Source organism: Tauraco erythrolophus, chromosome 3, assembly GCF_009769465.1.
Source record: "Tauraco erythrolophus isolate bTauEry1 chromosome 3, bTauEry1.pri, whole genome shotgun sequence".
NCBI lineage: Eukaryota > Metazoa > Chordata > Aves > Musophagiformes > Musophagidae > Tauraco > Tauraco erythrolophus.
Window position 1 is genome coordinate 19,502,839 of NC_141467.1, and position 21,186 is coordinate 19,524,024.

Genomic DNA, 21,186 nt, shown 5'->3' on the forward strand with positions numbered 1-21,186 from the left:
TCAAGGTATATCTTGATCCCACAGGATAAAGAAGGAAATTACTAGCATTGGTAAGAAATGCTTCTCAGAATCTCTCTTATTCTACTGAAAATAAATACTTAGTGCTTTGCATCCAGTACATTTCCACATGGTGCAAACAAAGTGATTTCTTATCACTTCTAAAGAACAAAGATGATCAAAAATGTTATCATCGAGTGAGCATCGTATGATGCTACTACAACAAACCTAATCAGATGGAAAATGCTCTATACAATAGCATAAAATTTCTGCAAGTACCTGATTTGTACTCAGAATATTTAGCAGTATCTTGGTTTGATTTGGATGTTTTCAGCTTCTTGGGTGATAACTCAAACTTTTGCTTTAGAAAGTAACCAAATCACACATCAACACTTTGTTCTTGTCACTTCAAATAAAGTAGTCCAGCAATGTTTAACATTAAAGGTATGTCTCAAATTAATTCCACTAACCATATAGTGTTCAATGTAAGAAAAAACTCAGTATTCTGAAATATCTACTATCAAGAGCTTGGCTGCTACCAGAGACACACTAACTTAATTACCTCATGTCCAATTATTGCATCTATGACTTTGCCTAAATGTCTTCATAATATTTCTCTTTGCAAATGAATTCATTAAATTTTTACTAAATGTGAATTTTTTCCCCTATGTCCTTCTAGGGTGCCACATCCTTCCAGGGTGGGTGACACATTTGTATATATCTGAAATGTAATTTTTCCCAGACACAAAGTGATAAGACACCATGAAGATCAGTATCAATTGCCCCATATCCCTTATAGAAAACCATTTGTGCTGAAAAATTATTATAAAAATGAATCCTAATTTTGAACTGCTACTCTTCATTTACAGCAAACTAAAAATAATGGCTGGATAAATCTATATGTACATTTAATTTCCTACCTGGATTGAAATTTTATTTAAAATGAAGTTAATTTACTAAAGATAATTTTTTGTTTTTTTTCATTTTGTAAATGCTTTTTATTAGTATTGATTTGCCTCAAAGTTCTGTACGTCAGAGCAGATGAATTTACTCATTTTTAATCACTTTGATCTTCAGGCTTCTTACACAAGATCTGTTCATTTCAATTCCATTTTTATTTGAGCCTTTATTTATGATTTCATTAATAGTTCCTTGCAAGTGAAGGAACGGCTATTCCCTCATCTGAATCAAGAAATCATCACCCTTCTTTAATCCAATTCCAGTAAAGAGAAAAAAAAATCTATCTAAAACAAGAACTGGGTTTCTCCTTGACAAAACTCCCTGTTATTTCTCAAGAGCTTCTGAAAGAGTTTGAATTACAAAGACACAAACTAGTGAAAATTGCCAGTCCAGTTTTACATTTAATAATAAGTTAGTTAATCAGTGGAAGGCTCAAAATGCTATCTTCTTTCTTCTGTGGATTTAGTTAATTGCAAAGGCAAATCAGATCTGATAACATGCTAAGAATACCTTGCTGGCTTTCCCTTTTGTAAAAGGGCAATGCAATAGACTTGGGTTACCTGATGTCTGTTGGAAGTATAACATGGCAGTCAGGAAACAGTCTAGGCGGTTCCTGCAGAGTGTGGAGGACAACTTCCTCTCACAACTGGTTAGTGAACCGACTAGAGAAGGAGCTCCCCTAGACCTGCTGTTTGTGAACAGAGAAGGTCTTGTGGGAGATGTGAAGGTTGGAGGACGCCTGGGGCTTAGTGACCACGAGATAATAGAATTCTCCATTCTAGGGGAAGTTAGGAGGGGGAACACTAAAACGGCCAAGCTGGACTTTGGGCGAGCTGACTTTGGGCTGTTTAGAAGTCTGGTTAACAAAGTCCAATGGGAGACAGCTCTCAAGGGTAAGGGGGCGCAGGAGGGATGGTTACTATTCAAAAAGGAAATTCTGGAGGCACAGGAGCGAGCTGTCCCTGTGTGCCGGAAGTCGAGCCGCCGGGGTAGAAAACCAGCTTGGATAACAAAGGAGATTTGGGAACATCTCAAAAGAAAAAGGGATGTCTACATGCCTTCTTTGCCTCAGTCTTTAATAATAAGGTCAGCAGTTCCCAGGTGAGCTGGCCTTCGGTGTCTGAGTGCAGGGAGGGAGAGCAGATCGAAGCTCCTGTGATCCAAGAGGAACGGGTCAAGGATCTGCTCCTTCGGCTGGATGCCCACAAGTCTATGGGGCCTGATGGTATCCACCCGAGAGTCCTGAGAGAGCTGGCGGATGTCATTGCCAAACCCCTGTCCATTATCTTTGGGCAGTCTTGGCTCACTGGGGAAGTTCCGCTGGACTGGAGGCTGGCGGATGTTACCCCCATTTACAAAAAAGGGCGGAAGGAGGATCCGGGGAACTACAGGCCTGTCAGTCTGACCTCGGTGACGGGCAAAGTCATGGAACAGGTTATCTTGAGTGCTATTAATGAGCACATACAGGTTAACCGGGTGATCAGGCCCAGTCAACATGGGTTTATGAAAGGCAGGTCTTGCCAATCAAACCTGATCACCTTCTATGACAGGGTGACCCGCCTGGTTGATGAGGGAAGGGCTGTGGATGTAGTTTTCCTGGACCTCAGTAAAGCCTTTGATACAGTTTCTCATAGTGTTCTGGTGGAGAAACTGGTAACTGCTGGCCTGGATAGGTACACCCTCCTTTGGGTTAAAAACTGGCTGGATGGCCGGGCCCAAAGAGTGGTGGTAAATGGGGCTAAATCCGGCTGGAGGCCGGTCACCAGTGGGGTTCCCCAGGGCTCAGTGCTGGGACCAGTTCTGTTTAACATCTTTATCAATGACCTCGATGAGGGGATTGAATGTACCCTCAGTAAATTTGCGGACGACACCAAGCTGGGAGGCTGTGTCGATCTGCTCGAGGGTAGGGAGGCTCTTCAGAGGGATTTGAACAGACTGGATCGTTGGGCTGAAGCCAATGGCATGAGCTTTAATAAGGCCAAGTGCAGAGTCCTTCACTTGGGGTATAAAAACCCCAAGCATCGCTATAGGCTCGGGAAGGAGTGGCTGGAGAGCTGCCTGGCGGAGAAGGACCTGGGGGTGTTGGTTGACTACCGGCTTGATATGAGCCAGCAGTGTGCCCAGGTGGCCAAAAAGGCCAATGGGATACTGGCATGTATCAAGAATAGTGTGACCAGCAGGAGCAGGGAAGTGATCCTGCCCCTGTACTCGGCACTGGTGAGGCCGCACCTGGAATATTGTGTCCAGTTTTGGGCCCCTCGCTTTAAAAGAGATATTGAGCTCCTGGAGCGAGTCCAAAGAAGGGCAACTAAACTGGTCAAGGGGCTGGAAAATAAAACTTATGAGGAGCGGCTGAGGGAGTTGGGGCTGTTTAGCCTGGAGAAGAGGAGGCTGAGGGGAGACCTGATTACGGCCTATAAATACTTGAGAAAAGATGGTGGGGAGTTAGGGGAAGGGCTCTTTACATTAGTGATGGGTGATAGAATAAGAGGAAATGGGCATAAGCTTAGTCAGGGGAGATTCAGGTTGGATGTTAGGAAGTATTTCTTCTCTGAAAGGGTTGTCAGCCACTGGAATAAGCTGCCCAGGGAGGTGGTTGAGTCCCCATCCCTGGATGTGTTTAAGAATAGAGTGGATGAGCTACTTGAGGATATGGTTTAATGGGGATTAGGGATGGTTGGACTCGATGATCTCTAAGGTCTTTTCCAACCTAGAAAATCTATGAATCTATCTATGAATCTATGAATCTACCTGGAAGATATCCAAGATGCCCTTCTACATCTGAAACACCTGGACTGGAGGAGGGAAACGAGGAAAGGGAGGGAATTTGGGCATTATCCTCCTTAACTGGAATAATGACTAATCAGAATGCATAACACAGTAATATAGTATGTTTACATAATAATGTGCTTGAAATGTCCAGTAACTTGTACCTGGGCCTGCATTGAGAGTTCTTCCAAACATTCCCTGAGCACTTCCACGTGCATATTCTGTCTTAAATGCCAAAGGTAGATGTGACAGGTTAGAAAGCATGAAGAAAATAAATGAAGCTGACAAAATAAATCACACAACACTTTCTAATATAATTTTTCTGTCTGTACTTTGCTTCTACATTAAAGCCAACAGGACTGACTGTCACAAGTCCACAAGACTAGCAATTTAGAGCAGCTAATGGGATGGTCAATGTAACCATGCGAGCTGCTATGGTAGCAGCTATTTTGCATGTCTTATTTATGCAACTGGCACTCTGAAGCCCTCTCCAGTCATTGATAAGAGTAAGACATTCATCTTGCTTCAGGAAGATACTGTGAGTACACATTGTTGTTGCAAAGCACTGCACTCATGCATGCACATGAAAAACAGGCCTAGTTTGTCTTTTGAGGGGAATAGAAAACAATTAAAACACATTCTTGTAATAGCACAGATGTTACTTTAGGGAGGCAATTCTACTTTTTTTGTTAAATTAGAATTCATAGGGAACAAAATTTATAAATGGTTTACAAAACTGTGCTGACCATGACTGCAGTATCTAATCCCTATTTAAGAGGGTCAAACATTTACTGACATTTTATTTTTGCATTGGATTATATTGAGAATATCTGAATAAATACTGGACATTAGTCTCTGAGTGAGGTGAGAACCAGAGCAGCCAGGTTTCTGTTCACTGACAGTATTTTAAGAAAGCCTAATGTTAGAACTGAGGTTTCATTGGGCACTCATTTGTATAACGTTAAAATTTTCACACTCTAAAAACAGTTTCTGGCCATTAGTAGAATACAATATAATTTTTAGCTCTGCTTCATCTCCATCTACTCAATAAGTAAACTCATACTTCAGTTATAAGTTACGCAAATACCTGAAAGATTTACATTGCAAGCCTCCTTGTTGTAAATTTCATGAACCGTGGCCTCTGATGTGATCAAGTTAGGTAGGAAAAGACACATTCACCTTCTGGATTACATTAACATAATCCCAAGCTTTTGAAAACTCCAACCCTATGTAGCTGCACAAGCATTTCACATACTCAGACAGAGATTTTCTGCTTAAAACTGACTTAACCCAAGACATTGAGAATAAACATCCAGAGTGTTAGCTGAACAGCTCCAGGCTGCAATGGGGAGGAATCATAAAGGATTGCTTGTCTCAGACAACATTTAATTATAATGAGTGGAATCCAGGTTACCAGCAGAATATATGTGTGCTAGTGAATGAAATGCACTGAACAGGGCAAAAAAAGGGTTAAAGAACATTCAGAATTTTGTATAATGTCACATATACAAAAGCCTTGAATTGACACTTTAATTTCTCCTCTTACAGCTAGTTATTCATGTAAAATATTGAGACAGCAAATTAGGATGTAATTCATAAGCCTAGTTCCTCTTGACTCACTGGTACAATTTTGGAGCTTTCAGAGGAATTGGTCTTAATTGCTAACAACAGAATCAGAAATTCTGAAGTGAAGCACAGACTCTAAAGCATTTAGATCTTGTGCTTCTTCATGTTCATCCATTATGTATAATACAAAGTGACTTTGTGAGCCAGAAAAGAAGTTTCTTTCAGCTTCTGCCCCACCACGATTATATCCCCAGGTGCCCTGCTGAGTCACTGTGCTTCCAAATAGACATAGGCAAAGCCTCAGACAGTGCCCTAGGGCAGGCAGCATCCTCCTCCTTTGATTGCAGTCTGCTGTTTTTCCCTCTCCATTGCCTTTGAAATTTTTTTCTACAGCCCCATCCTAAAACTCAGGCCGAATACTTTCATATCACAGTTTGTAAATCGTTTGAGAAGCTTTCCTCAATTCCTTTCAGAAACGTATTAGGTGGCTCACACCTCTCGAGTGCCAGCCAGAAACGTGCTTTTTGTTTCAACAGCAGCTGTAAAACTAGAGGAGGGCATGTTCCTTAAATCTGATAACTCACACGACATGTATCATGACAGTCAACGGCTGTTGAAGCAAAAGCATAAGAAAGTAATAAATTTCCTATGTTCAAAGAGGAGGAAAGAGATTTTTATCATGGTATTACAAAACAAATATAAGCTGTTCCATGAAGGGAAGGGGAGGGGTCCACCCATTTTGAAGTAAATGCAGACTATACAATATTAATTACCTCTGATAATTGTCAAGGATTAGTAACATTAGTGAAAAGCAATTGTACTGAATTGTATTACTGAGTACAGTTGTTGATTTCTTTTTAATAATTGATGTCTGAAAACACGATCTTGCAGTTAAGACCTATGATTTTCTCACATTGCCTAGCAACCTGTGCAAATATAGAACTGCAGATGCAAAACTACTGACCTTTCTTTCATGCCTGCTTTCCAGTGCTTATTATTTCTATCCTACACAGAAAAAAAAATAAAACCAGAAAAGAGATTTCGCACACGGAACTCTTCAGTATATACTTAGCATTTCAGACAACAAAATCATGACAATACTTTTGCAGGAGAAACTGTTTCATTTACCTATACTTAAAATACTGCATACTGGATACCGTCTCACCGATCTTTCAATGCATACAGAATGGTTACTCACCCTACAATATCTATGGCTCTTAGGAGGAATCATCCATGCAGGTTCCTTTCCTAGTGCACATGTACAGCGTGTGGCAGGATTTTTTTTTAGATCAACAATATCCACTGAATCAATTCCTGCATTTAAGTATGCCTGCATTCAGCCTAGGGGGGTGGGTTGAGGTACTCATTTATTTTCCTGGCAAAGAAGAAGCAGGATTATTCAGCAAATGGGAAGAAGAGCACGTTCAAAACATAACAGCATGTTGAAAGAAGCCAAGGTAATGGTCTACACAGCTTTTTCCCATAGTGCCAAAATATGACTTCCTTGACTACATGACAATATGTATGAGGCACATACAGAGATGGAGTTGAGAGAGAGACCTTTTACTGCTTTAGTTGTGACTGGAAGGCACAATAACATCTGTCACAGAAGGCTAAACTAACAGCAATGAACAGCACTGCAATGAGCCTCAGAGAGCTGAGAGAAGGAAGACGAAAAGAGAGAAAGAGTGGATGGCAGCCACAAAATGCTGAAGACCTAAGTTCCAAACCTGGAATCGGTAGTGAGGATATGCCCAATCCCTGTACTTTCAAGGTATACCACCTTGTTTGTTCAGTTTGAAAGGACTGTCCAGCAGACCTCACAGAGGACCTTGATCAGGTGCTACTGGCAGCACAGTACGGTATTCTCAGCCAGGACTGAGAACACCACATTTCTCAAGTTTCTCTCTCTAGGAAGGTAAGCCTGTGCAAATAAAACTCAAAGGCCTATGACAATTTGTGTTCAGAGATTTGGTGCCTTCTCCATTTGGGGTTCTCTAGCCTTTTTTCATTTTGTTTAGAAGTTTATTTTCCATATCTTGTGGGAATACAGGCCCATATCCCATGAGAGATTCCCAGCGTCAGACAGCTTCCATTTGCTTACACAGCTCCCGGTTGTTTCCCCAGATTGGTCCTTTTTCTGGTCCTTTATTTCCTGTCTCTGAAAAAGATCTTCAGATTTGATTTCCCACATGGTGTCCAGATTGCATACATTAATATGTAAGATTCCCAATGGGCAAGAGGGCTCCTCACTTTGCAGAAATATAGTACCCATGATGTGTATTGAGAAGTTAACACTTCAGGAATGGAAGGGAAGAGCAAAGTGGGAAATAAGGAATACATGGCCCCTGAGTATGGCTACATATAAAACATACATGCATATTAATGCTAAATATGAATTCCCCTTAATGTGAGCAAATAGTCAGTATGCATATTTTTCTAAAACATTGACATATTTAGAAATATCACTCATCACTGCTCCCAGGTGTGGATTTATTCTGTGGATAAAGATCTACACTTCAGAGAAGTACTGTGAAGATTAGTTGGTTTTTATAGTAGATTTTAAGCGGTGTGATTACTTTGCAGGCATTTGTTTAGTACTTTGTAGCTTTCTGTTACCATGGCTATTAATGCTATTTTTAATACGAACTAATGAAAAATTTTAATAGGGAAGAAAGGGGCTAAACTTCTTTTGCCTTGATAGTGAGGGCCTGGTGCATGCATGCAGAAGGAGTCAGGCTGCAATCAGTCTAAAAGGTGGAAATACCTCCTTAAACTAAAACATAAGAACATGGATACAATGAGATATTTCTCTTTTTCTTGTCACAGATGGAAGTAGATAGCCATAGAAAAACGGATTAAATCTCAAAACATTAAAAAAAAAATCAATGCAGCATTTGTAAATATCCCAAAATGTAAATGCACGCATAAAGCTTATGTCAACACATTGCCTCTGAATTATTCCAATTCAGTTTGCTTAGCCATGTCCCTCCAAAAAATTATCTACAAAGCAGTCTGACACCATATTGAAACTACATGGTGGTTGGGTTAGGAGCCAGTCCTATAAAAGTTCTCCAAATCCTTATAACAATTTGGCTCAAGTTTTAGACATTCTTTTAACCCTAAAATGAATTTAACTATACATAGCAGAAGATAGTACACATTATTAGTATTTGGTGCAAGCTCAGACTCATGTTTCTCACAACTCCTTCAGTTGTCCTTGCCAACATTCCCTATATTTGTGATATTGGTTTCATGCTAATTTTCAGTGTGTAGAGGTTTAAGAGCAAAGGTTTTCTTTTCAGGAGCACATAAAGATTAAACCCATCATTCCACTATTCTACAGATTAGGGGAACTATTCCTAAGTTTTGTTTTATTTCCCTTGTAGAACACATCGAAATATTCTGCAGTGTAAATTAGGTGAAACTAGCAAAATGTTACATACTTTCAATTAGCTTGCAAAAAGTATAATTCACTTCTTAAATACGGAAGGTCACTATAGGTTTCTGTCGTCCTTTCTGTCATAAACTAAGAAAGCTCTTCAAGAGACTAGAGAGAGCAATTGAGATTTTTGCCATAATTCACACTATTTGTCTAAAAATATCAATTCTTAGGAGTCCTAAACTGCAGGATCCTCCTTTTTTGCCTTATGCATTTTGCTTCCTGATAAGCTGAGAAGTCTTTTCAAGCCATACTTTTTTGAATAGGACAGCATAAACAGTAAATTTCCTTAAGGACAGAGGTAAGAATTTAGGTGGACATAATGTGGTAGTTGTCCTCTGTGAAGTATACCTGTTCTGTTACCTCTTCCTGCCCAGTTTGATTTCTTCTTGAAAGTCTTAGGCAAAAATCTTCCAAGACTTCAGAATTCTCAGAAGTGAAATAACTAAGCACTAGAGTGAGTAGCCATATAATCTGAATAGAGTAAAATAACAAGAAAAAAATAAATTATTTATATTGATTTATTTTATTATCTTATGCTTGTAAATTCATAGAAGATCAGTCTATAAAATACAAAGTGGATGTCTTACATAAAATGTATTAATTGTACTGTCTAGAAAATGGTAAGAATTTCTTCAAGAAGCATGATGACAGAAAACTCAGGAAAAACATAACATACTGTATTGCAAAAGTAAGATTCATCAAGATACAGAAATCAACAAATTAGTCTGCTAGTTCACTAAATTTAAAGGGCCATCCTCCAAAATTCCATGTTATAAAGGTTTTTTGTTTGTTTGTTTTCTTATACAAACAACACAAATCAAGTAAAAGAAGTTTTGGGCAATACATGAGTCATTGCTTCCTTTAGACAAATTGTGACCCTATCTGTGAAATATTATCTATCTCAACTCATTCCTTCTTATTAGTTTCATATTTTAGATGTTTCAAGTCACACTAATCACTGTCACAATCACTACAGTATGAAACAGAACAGAGTTTAGTCTGCTCTACTTATTTTCTTTTTAGGTAACTGGAGACACTCAGCACCTCAGGATGTCAAGGCATTTGTACCTAAAAACATCATTAAAAGAAGTAATAGAGAATAAAAATGAACAGGAGAAGAGAGAAAAAGAATTCTAATTTTGCCAATTTTTCTTTCTTTTAAATTAAGCACTTTAAAACTTTTTGACAACTATGTATTTGTAGAACAAATTTTATTCATACTCTTCAGTTTTATTTTATGCATACAACTCCAATCTTATTAGCTAAGTACAGTTTATTGCAATTAGCCAAATACAATTAATATTTGAATTCTTAAATTAAAGATGTTTGAGTTTCTGAAGATTGGACCTTGGTTTTGAGAATAACTTATTTAAAGCACACATGCATCCAGAGCTTCTGAGCAAGCTAGCTTCAGCTTTCACATCCTCATTCACACACAAACAGTGCAATATAGCAGCATATGATGCAAGTATTACCATGCAAGTTAAAAGCAAGTACTTTTTTTTTTTTTGCACAGAAGTGTGACGGCCACACTATTTCATACAAAATGTCAGTTTCCTGTTGTTTGAATAACTTTGTTTAACTGGTAATTTCTAAAAGCAGCTACAAAAAGACTGAACAGATACATAGAAAGCAAGGCAAAGTTGCCTGTTATAGACCAACAATAATCTGACCACATTTTAAAAATATTTTTTAAGTTTTATAAAAAGGAAAAGAAGGAGGTTTCTTGGGATCTTTGGCTCTGTATCACAGAAATAGAAGTGAGGACAAAAGGCTCTCTATTTGCATAAATAAAAGTTAACTTTACTGACATAAAAAAAAGGTATAGCAAACTAGTTTTGTTTAAATTATATATTTTGTTTAAATGAATAGATGAAGAAAGGTAAAAATATTGTTTAAGACAGTTTTTATGTACAAATGAATACTTATAGGCTTGTGGTCCACTGAAGAATAGAGGGTAAGATACTCTCCTTAACTTTTAATTTGTACTTCTGACAACCGTTCAGACAATTTTTTTGAGTCTGAAAATCTTAGGCATGAGTCTAGAAAGATGTATTTTGTGATGGGAAGGATAGAAGAAATGTACAAAAAGCCATGTTTATTTTTTCTTAAAAATTAAAAACATTTAATTAAGACAGGACCAAAATAAAATCAAAACAAAGACACACTCAGATTTGTGAATATTTTCCCCCAAGCTCCAATCCTGGCAATGCTACTCCGGAAGGAGTCTGCAACAATTACGTATGCTGTTAGTGACATAAATGGGGCACGAGGCAACATTAGATAGTTAATTTAGCCAAAAAGAAAGGCAGAATTTGAGCGCTACGTCAGGTATTACTACAGTCGATAGTGCAAAGAAATTCACCTAAAAGAAAAGAACCTTCAACATGTTTTTATGTATTGGGGGTTTTCTGTGCTTATATATTTCAGTCTAAAAGAAGAAAATTATCATCTAACTACACTATCAACTCTCACATAAGCAATCACACTTCAGGTTTTTAGATTCATCTTAATGTTTTACTCCAGACACCTCATACATCTCAAGATACCGTTGTGGTTTTGCGTCCTAATAATCTGTAAACCAGCTAAAGACATGAAAAGGAAGCCAAAAGCTTGCAAGAAAAAAAAAAAAAAAAGAAATGTAGCAGTATAATAAGAGGGAATAATCAAGAATATCAATAAACTGAGAGCTTTCAACATTCGGGAAATGATACAGAAAGACTTTAGAAGGAGAACAAAAAAAGAAGAGTTCATACATGAAACGTAACACCAACTGAAATCCTTCCCTCACAAAGAATGGAATAAAAAATGCTGTTCAAGTTGCAGAGGATAAAACTTCATTGATTCTAACTCACTAAGAAAGATCTCAAGACTTTCTGAATTTCTTGAAAGAAACTCAAATGAGGTCTTAAAAATTACCAGCGGAGCACTGCAAAGCCATAGCTGCGTTAGCATAGCTTGAAGAGAAAGGAGCAGGAGCTGTCTCATGTAAACTCCTTCCAGCTGCTTTTGGCTTGTTCCATCTAAGAAGTATATTTCCATCAAATGCCCAAATATGCCTTTTAGAACAAGGAAAGCATTAGAAAAAAATATATGCTTGTATGCATGATCTATTAAGGCTTTGTGCTTTTTTTTTCCCCTTTTTGGGCAACTGGTCGTCTCAACAGAAGCTTGGATTTTTTTCTGAGGGATGAGTCTTTCCATAAGAGTCCTGGACTTCATTAAAGACTAAGTTGAAAGTACTGAGATAAAAATTAGAATAAAGAGATTAGAAAAAAAAAAAAGTATTTGTTTCAAATCAGCTATGCACAAATTCTTAATTTTCTTGCTATTTATCCCCATCTCTTTGAAAACAGTGAAAACAGATTCCTGTGCAGTGTTTTGTGTTCCTATTCTCATTCCCATGACCTTTTCAACATCTCATCCTTGTTTCTCAAGGTAGGAAGGTTGTAAAAGGGAAAAAGCAAAAATGTGCAGACAGTTCAGTGTGCTTTTTTCAGCACACTGAAAAAGTCAGAACAGTAACAGCAGTATACAATTCTTTCAATTTCATAACAATTTGAAGTTACTGGTAATTGTATTTTGTGAGTTTACACCCACTTAATGCTGTCATCAGAAGAAAGTTAATATACGGTTATTTAAGTTACTGTAATTTCTGTTATTACACTACCATTAAGGACTGTAATTTTGGAACAAAGTATATCTGGTTTTGAGATCAAAGCAATTAAGCTTATTTGTCACTTCTCTGTAACTTATATTACAGTATAAACTTTCCTTCCAGTTACTATACGTGTATTGCCACACATACTAAATACAACACAATGTTTTTCCAAAAGTAACCCCAGCTGTGACAATTGTTTTCAACTTACTCACTGGAAACTATCAACTAGTAACTTTAAAGGATATATCATAGGCTCGCCTCCAGGATGAAAGCTTGTATTTTTTTGTGGTTTGTATTTTATTTTTAACTCTATGACTTCCATATACAAGCCACAAGCCATTAAATCTTGTAAAACTTTTGATGTGTATTTGCAAATCTCACCAGATATGTGGTCCAAAGCTTGAGCATATACAAAGCACACAATAATGACTGCACATCAAAATAAGAAAATTAAATTCCAGCTATCACAGATTTAAAGAATATTAATATCTTAATTTAACATTAGCTTATTTATAAAGATATGTGAATTGTATTTTTCCTGTTTAAAGAAAAAAGTTTTAAATCTTGTTTTTGCAAAGAAAGAATCCAAAAGTTTCTTCCTCTTTTCCTTGGAAATGCATAAGACATTCCCAAAAAGAGATTTGTAATCATTCCTTTCAGCTAAAAATATTATTTAACTTGCTTGTATGTCATTTCTGCCCTTAGTTCAAAAGTTGATGTCATTTACAAGCAGTCTCTATTATGTATATACATTTGAGACACATACATACCGTGCTTCTGCTTTCTGTACACGAAGCTTGCCTGGACTTCCAATGATAAATGATTCACACAGGATTTCCATTTTAGAATTAAATTAAAAACCTTCAAGACTCTTCAATAAAGAGTTTATGACTAAGAACAGTTGCAACATTTGTTTGGTAAAAATGAACACTAACGAAGTACATTAAAAATCATGAAAGTATATATAGTATAATAAATGGATCTGCTGTTAAAAACAGAATACTTACAGACTGGCTAATGGGTGTTTGTATTATCACCTTCCGCTTCAACTGTACATCAGGTTTTTATAGCTCACAGGTTCTTCTCTAGGTTTACTTGGCATAGATACGACTTTCTGAAATAAAATTATGGTTTTCATGGTAAAGTGATCAGAAACCCAAGCTGGGAAATCTGAGACCTAGTTTCTAAATCAAGCTTGATAAATCCTTGTAATTCCCCTTTACTTCTTTCGTTCCTTTTCTCCGAATGATCTCCAAAAGACAGGAACTGCATTATTGTAGCCCCTATTGCAATAGAGACCTTCGATTTCTCCTGAATTCCCAAGGTACTGATGAAAATTTCAGAAAATTATCAAGTTTTGGGCAGTATTTTGATTGACAGTAGTTCCACAGATGTGAATTCAGACTTAAAAAAATATTCAACTGTCTACGTATATTCTTTTGAAACCTCACCTAGCCACAGCAAGTCTTCATATTTTACAAACCATGATCCTCTTCCCTCCATCTGTACCCTTCTTCAGCACATAAAATTCTTCCTTATTCTTACACCACAGGACCTGTTCTCCCCATGATGATGTATGAGGAAGACACAAAACCAAAGGCCAAATTTCTCTTTCTATATGAGTTTTCAGAAAAGCAGCTGACCTGGCAGGCATACTTTGCATATATACCATGAAGATCGTGGAGAATGAAGAGAAAAGGAAAGAGTCAGAAAGGGAACTGAAACCATCTATTGATTTCTATAGATTCACTTCTGATTAAAATCAGTGCAAACACTTTCTAAAATAAGTTATGAAGGAAGGATTCCCCTTGTTTCATTGTTGATCTGTTTCAGTTTCCGCAAGGGCTATAAGAGATCCAACAATTCATAAAAAATACAGAAGTCTTGCTGTGGAACTGGGACTTTAGTTCTCTTTCCTGTATTTCCTACAGTGAAACAAGCCAAACCATGGTAAGTTACGTAGTTTTACAAGAGCCTCAGCTGGCTATTCTAACTATCTAAAGCTGAAAGCAGTAAACTCGTTGAGCAGAGTGGTTTCAAGGACAGTGAACCAGCTACAGTGGGAAATACATGTATTTAAAAGACCTGGGGCACAGGCACTTTGGAATGGGGTTACAACCTCCACACCAAACCACACACTGAATTACTTTGCTTCTAGTTTAGCTGGATGCAACTCTGTTAACAGCATATCAATGACAAAATGACTCAATGGAAACAAGTATAACAATTTAACATCTTTTTCCACCTCAGAAGGGATACATACTCAAGCCCTAGGAATCTACTATCTTCTTTCTGCCTGAGAAAATAAAGTCTTTTGTTGTCCTTATCATGCAACCCCCGTAAATATTAAAGACAAAGTTGGCACATTGTCATACCTAAATCAAATTTTAGAACCCATGGTTCTCCAAGAACCATGGAAAGAACTTCAGTATTATACAATATTTTAATAAAGCTATTATCTTACACTAGATTTGAAAACTAAAGTTTAGGGAATAATATACAGAATTAAAACACAATGCAAATGAGTTAAAGGACCATGCAAGACAAACAAAGTTTCGAACTGCACAGTAGAAATCTTGAACTTAAACAGCCTTTTGCTGTGACGTGCATTGGCCCTGATGTCCACAGAATGGAATGCATATTAGAGAAAATGAGAGTAAACAATTGTGTTCTTCATAACATAGGCACTACACGAGCTAAAAAGACTAAGCAGAGTAATAATGTAAAGAAATCTCACATTAAGAATTTCTTTTTACATTAGAATCATAGGTACAGCTTTGTGTGACACATACTGATATTAAGGTTTCATGAAAGCTAAAAAGGAGATTGACTACAGCCTATATATTTTGTTTTAGCACCAGTAAGCTTTCTGTCAGCACTTGCCATCTATAATACACTGAGATTCGTGTTACATAATAGCACATTCTGCTTTGTTCCAATTGTTGAAACAGAATGAAATCACTAAGTTGATATTATTCCACATTCAGCAGTGTTTTAGAACAGAATTAATAAGCTAACATCCGAATTCATCAAAAAAAGGGGAAGGGAGGGAGAGAGGAGGAAAGGAGCAAGGACAAGGAAAACAAAATAGTTCTGTGATTTGAGCCTGAAGGCTTACATGCCTCATCACTCAAGGGAGCTATCTTGAGTGAGCAGCCAAAAATTGCTTCCCTTGCATTATGCAGTTCTGACGCAGGGATCTGAAGACACCATGCCTGAGTAGCACAGATATCAGCCATTTCTGCCATCTGCCCCACAGTGGGAATACCAGATGAAATCAAACCAGTTTGCTAAGTGAGTATAGTGAAAGGCAGCTCCTGCAGCTGATGAACTACAGAAAGATTTTTGAAGCTGAGTATTCACCATTAACAGGCAGGCAAATACACTGCACTTCTAAAGCCAGAAAGACTTAAAAAATTAAGAAATACAGTGACAGTAGTGCCATAAAAAAGGAAACTACTTCTCTCCTCCCATTCAATGGAAATTAGGAAAAAATAAGTGATTACAGGAGACTTAGAAATAATCTTAGCAGTCATTAGTTGTTAATAAAAAATCATGTACAATTCATGATACTTCTTTTCTTTGAAGGAAAGTAACTGATCACTACCAACTCTAGAGACTCAGGTGCTGCCAGCCTTCAGGCCAGCTGCTGATTCAAGCTTTGGCTGATAAACATCAGTAGAGTTAATCTAGTTTTCATCCTCAGGATAACAGAGTAAAGTTTTTTGAACATGGGTGAGGAAGCTAGAAGATCAGTATCACACATAATTCTGAAGATTCTTCCAAATCCATGAGAACTGGTGTGTATGGAGCAGTGTAGTTTGTGGTCAATAGCTACCAAATATGAAAACAGTCAGCGTATCCAATTTAGTAGTTGAGGTCTTGGCATCTCTGGCCTCTAGCACATTATGCAAGACCTATACGGACAGTGAAAGGGAATATTTAGGATGATAAATGACTCAAAAGCTATGGAGTCATAGATTTATGAATTGTAACAGGCAATGACTTTAATGGGACATAAGAGTACAGTTAGGATTTTAAATTTCTAGTATGAAATGTCTTGAGTTCTAATCTAAAGCTGAAAGCCTGAACACTAAAAGCGACATTTTCAGCAGCAACTTCTGACGGGAAGAGGCAGGATGGGATGAACTCTTCATAGGAGCCCAAATTGGCATCCCTACTGAATAAATTTATGAGGTGCCTTTGCCTGGACCTAAGACCTCATCAGGACTAGAAGAAACACCCAAAATCTGCAAGTTGCACAGCTTCAAAGCTGCAAGTTATATTTGCAGAAATTAACCTGACTAAATGTTGTTCTAAACGCTCACATCTCTGACAGAAGTTACTTATGAGCCATATTAGCTTTTCCAGCAGAGGTTGCAAATTCCTTGTCTATAACCTATTAGGGAGCACAACTACAGAGACAAATCTCATTAGTTTATTGAAAAATTAATAGTATTTCACGATGACACTTAACCGATTCAGCACAAAAGCATGTTGTTGATAACTTCCAGGTTCTACTTGAGGTTTAAAAAACTACCCACAACAATTTTCATTAAAGTTCAACATTTTGTATTTAATAATCTCAAAACTCAGCATCAAGATCTAATGTAAACAATTCTGTTGTTTCCACGAAGGTCATACCAAGTTTTTCTAAAGCTTTGATCAAATAAAGCTTCAAGCCAACCCTAGGGTTGATTTGAGCTATGAGAAAGCAAATGACAGAAACTTACCAAAAAGCAAAATAATCCCCATGAATTCTAAGCTTGACATTGAGAAGAAGACCTCTCATTAACCAGAAATTTAAAAAAAAACAATCCAGCCCAGGGGATACACTTGTCCCTGATGTAGACAGGACAGCTTGTATAAACACACAGCTCCCATTGACTCATTTGATAGACTCTTAGAATCACAGAATGGTTTGAGTTGGAAGGGACCTTTAAAGATCACCTAATCCACTCCCCCGCTGCCGTGGGCAGGGACACCTTCCCCTAGATCAGGTTGCTCAAAGCCCATCCAATCTGACCTTGAACATTTCCAAAGATGGGGCATCCACAATTTCTCTGGACAACCTGTTCCAGTGCCTGTCTCACCACTCTCATTTTAAAAGAGTTGCCCTTTGTACTGTCACTACCGATCCTGGTAAAAAGCATCTCTCCATCTTTCTTAAAAGCCACCTTTAAGCATTAGAAGGTCACAATAAGGTGTCCCTGGACCCTTCTCTTCTCCAGGCTGAAAAACCACAACTTCCTCAGCCTGTCCTCATAGGGAAAGGGGTCCAGCCCTCTGATCATTTTCATGGCCCTTCCTCTGGACTCACTGTAAAAGGTCCACATCTCTCTTGTGCTGAGCACCTCATAGCTGGATGTAGTACTCCAGGTAGGGTCTCACAAGTATGGAGTACAGGGGGAGAATTACCTGCCTTGATCTGCTGGCCTCACTTCTTTTTATGCAGCCCAGGATGGCCTTCTGGGCTGCAAGTGCACATTGCCGGCTCATATTCTTTTTTTCATCCACTAATATTCCCAAGTCCTTCTCTGCAGATCTGCTCTCAATCCATTCATCACTCTGTCTGTACTGATATTGGTGATTGCCTCAACCCAAGTGCAGGACCTTGCGCTTGGTTTTGTTAAACTTCATGAGGTTCACACAGGTCCACTTCTCAAGCCTGTCAAGCTCCCTGTGGATGGCATCCCTTCCCTCAAACACATCAACTGCACCATTCAGCTCGTGTCATCTGCAAACTTGCTGAGGGTGCACTCAGTCCCACTATGTCAATAATAAAGACATTGAACTGTACCAGTCCCAGTACAGACCTCTGAGGCACACCACTTGTTACTGAATAGGAGAATTTATGAGACTATACTAAATATTGAATATATTACTTGCAACTGATAGAAGAGCCTGTGCTTCTCCTGCCAGACCTTACACACACAGGGACACATCTCCTACCTCACAGTAAATCTGCACTCATCTAGTTTCAACCATAACCCAGATATTTCAACTTAAAAAAAAAAAAAAATTGAATGGATTAAAGTTCTAGTTGTGCTGTAAATACCTGTAGTCATAACATTGTTTTATATTATTTTTCTCAGACATGAAAAATCCACAGATGCACTTCCCTTCCTTGTAACTTCTGCAAGACTTCAAACAGAGCTTGTAATATTCACTAAGACATTCCAAGAGCTCCCTGAAGTTCAAGCTTTCACATCTAATAACTCCAAATCTTATAAAACCATTCGTAGTAAAGCTGTCTTGTTCTCCTGCTTTAATCAATTAGCATCTCTTCTGTCATATGCATTTGTGGGGAGCATTATGGGGAACTGGTCAGCTTCTACTTTGACCAGATCACTTCCTACACAAAAGAATGTCATGGACCACTACTCCAGTGGCTCACAAATTACTCCTGGGACACAATAATGGTTCAAAATCCTAAGAAAGAAATATCAAATCTCCACAGATTTTCCTCTTTCGTGCATTTTAATACCTAGCCTAAAGAATTAATCAAGAACTAAGAAAAATGCATTCTCCTCCTAACAAGTACACACAAGTTTAAAAACCCTACTTGTTTCCACTTGATAATTTTAAACTATTTTCACTGTAATTGACTTCTATCTAAAATCAAATTTATTTCAAAACCTGAAGCAGAAACAGAATTTCTCCCATTTCTGTGAGAAGACAGCTCACCCAGAGATTCTAATTATGCCTACAAATACATTTGACTACATAGCATGATACTAGTAGTAGCTGCTTTTAACTCACGCACAAGAATGCTGACATAAAACCATCTTTTTTCCTAGGAAAGAGTGGAATGGGGAACAAAAACTGGATACTTAACACAGGATGGCTATCAGTGTTGTGGTTTCATTTATCTGCAGGAAAACTTAACGGAAACTATAAACTAGTGGTCCTTTTGATTCTGAAGTTTAAAGTCAGTTTATTTGTTGGTTTATGAGATGCTACTTGCTTGTAGATGTTGAAAAATAGATGTCATGGTACACAGGCTTTCTACAACTCTAGTGGGAAAACGGAAGGCTGATGACAGCACAATCTTCTTTGTCAGACAAGATAATAATATTTAGCCAGAAACTAACAGTAAAAGCTATTGCAGACAAGTAACACAGAGAAAAATGACACAGCAGACAATCAGCAAATGAGATCTTTTCTGTAAGGCTCAGGTTTTTAACTGCGTCTTAGAAATCTCAGAAATTTGTAGCTGAATCAGAGCAAGGTATCAGACGTCTAAAATCAAAACCTCCAAACATTTCATTTGGGCCACGTTCATTTAAAGAACCTCCAGTTCACCTTCTTCACACTATAAAGGGGAAAATTTATAGGTAGTTAGTACCAGTTGTAACATCAAAACAGATTTGTTGTAGCAGATCTGAAGATATGCTTCTGTTTCCAAAAGCTTATCTATTTCTCCTCTGCAAAGCAATTAATTTAACCAAATATATTTTATTTCCCTACAAACCTTGCCAAGGAATTTTGAGCCATTTTATACATTTTGCGTAAAAGTCCTACTTCCACCATCCAAACAAGATGATAATAATTTTAAGTGTCATGATCTCTAAAGTTTGGACTGAAATCCTCAGAACTAGCCATATATCCACTCAGTCATTCCCAAATGGGATGGTTGCTGTTTTACAAACAGTTGCTTTGGTCATCTTACGATTTGGGATCTTTCTTGGTTTTGCTTTCCCTTCTAGTAACTTCAAAATATTAGATTTAATAAAAATAATCCCTTATGTTTAATTTCCACCATCACCACCTCCACACACAATTTTGGGATGGCATTTTCCATGCATTGTCTCCCACATTGTTCACTCTTGTAACATACAGGCAATAATTTCAGAACCAGGGTAGGACTTTAGCTTTTGCCATTCATTCTCTTTCAGTTGTGCAGGTGTACATCCTGCAAAACTGTTTCATCTCTTATGAAAGAAAAAGATTTAAAAAATGAACTCTATGAGACTAGTTTTCCTGATCATAGGAAGTTCATTTGAAGCTCTCCCCAAGACATCTGGACCTTTCCTAGAAGAGGTCTAAAGAATACATAGTCTTATTATGTGTATCTTCTGGTCTTTAAAAATCAGAAACAGTCTTCTGAAGATATAAAGCAACAAGTAAACAGCACTGAACCACGACATACATTTGTTCTGTTTCAAGAGTAGATTAAAAAATGGAAACTTGTTCTTCTTCTGCAAGTGTTCTTACCAAACACAACAGATCATGTGACAGTAGTCCTGATATGACATAACAGAATTGAGGATTATACTATTTGAAAAGTGAGTACAATGTCTCCCTTAATAAAACAAGCAAACATGAAGAAGCATTTTTTTTTTACCTGTTGTTGCTTACGGAGCACCTAACAATTTTATATATGTTTGATCATTTGAAAGATCTGCCATTTCCTTACTTCCATCTTCCTGAATTCATTTCCCTTCAATAGCAGGACAATTGATAACATCATCAGGGCTAAAAAAGAAAGTAAGGAAAAAGGTGGGTAGAGAAAAATCCACCCAGAGAAGAATCACAATATTAGTGGCAGTGATAGCACTGCAATACCTCCTTAATAACCCACAGTAGTTTCACTGACACATGGAATGAGACTGATGAATCCCACCAAGGTTTCAGAAAAAAAAAAAAAAAAAAAACAACAGAAAAATCCCCTAGCAAGACTTTTGCACTGTCAGTAGGGAAGGAATTAAAGCAGCATTACAGAACAAGGTCTTTTAATTGATTGCACTAATACTTAACAGAATCTGAATCTTCATATCAAGATATT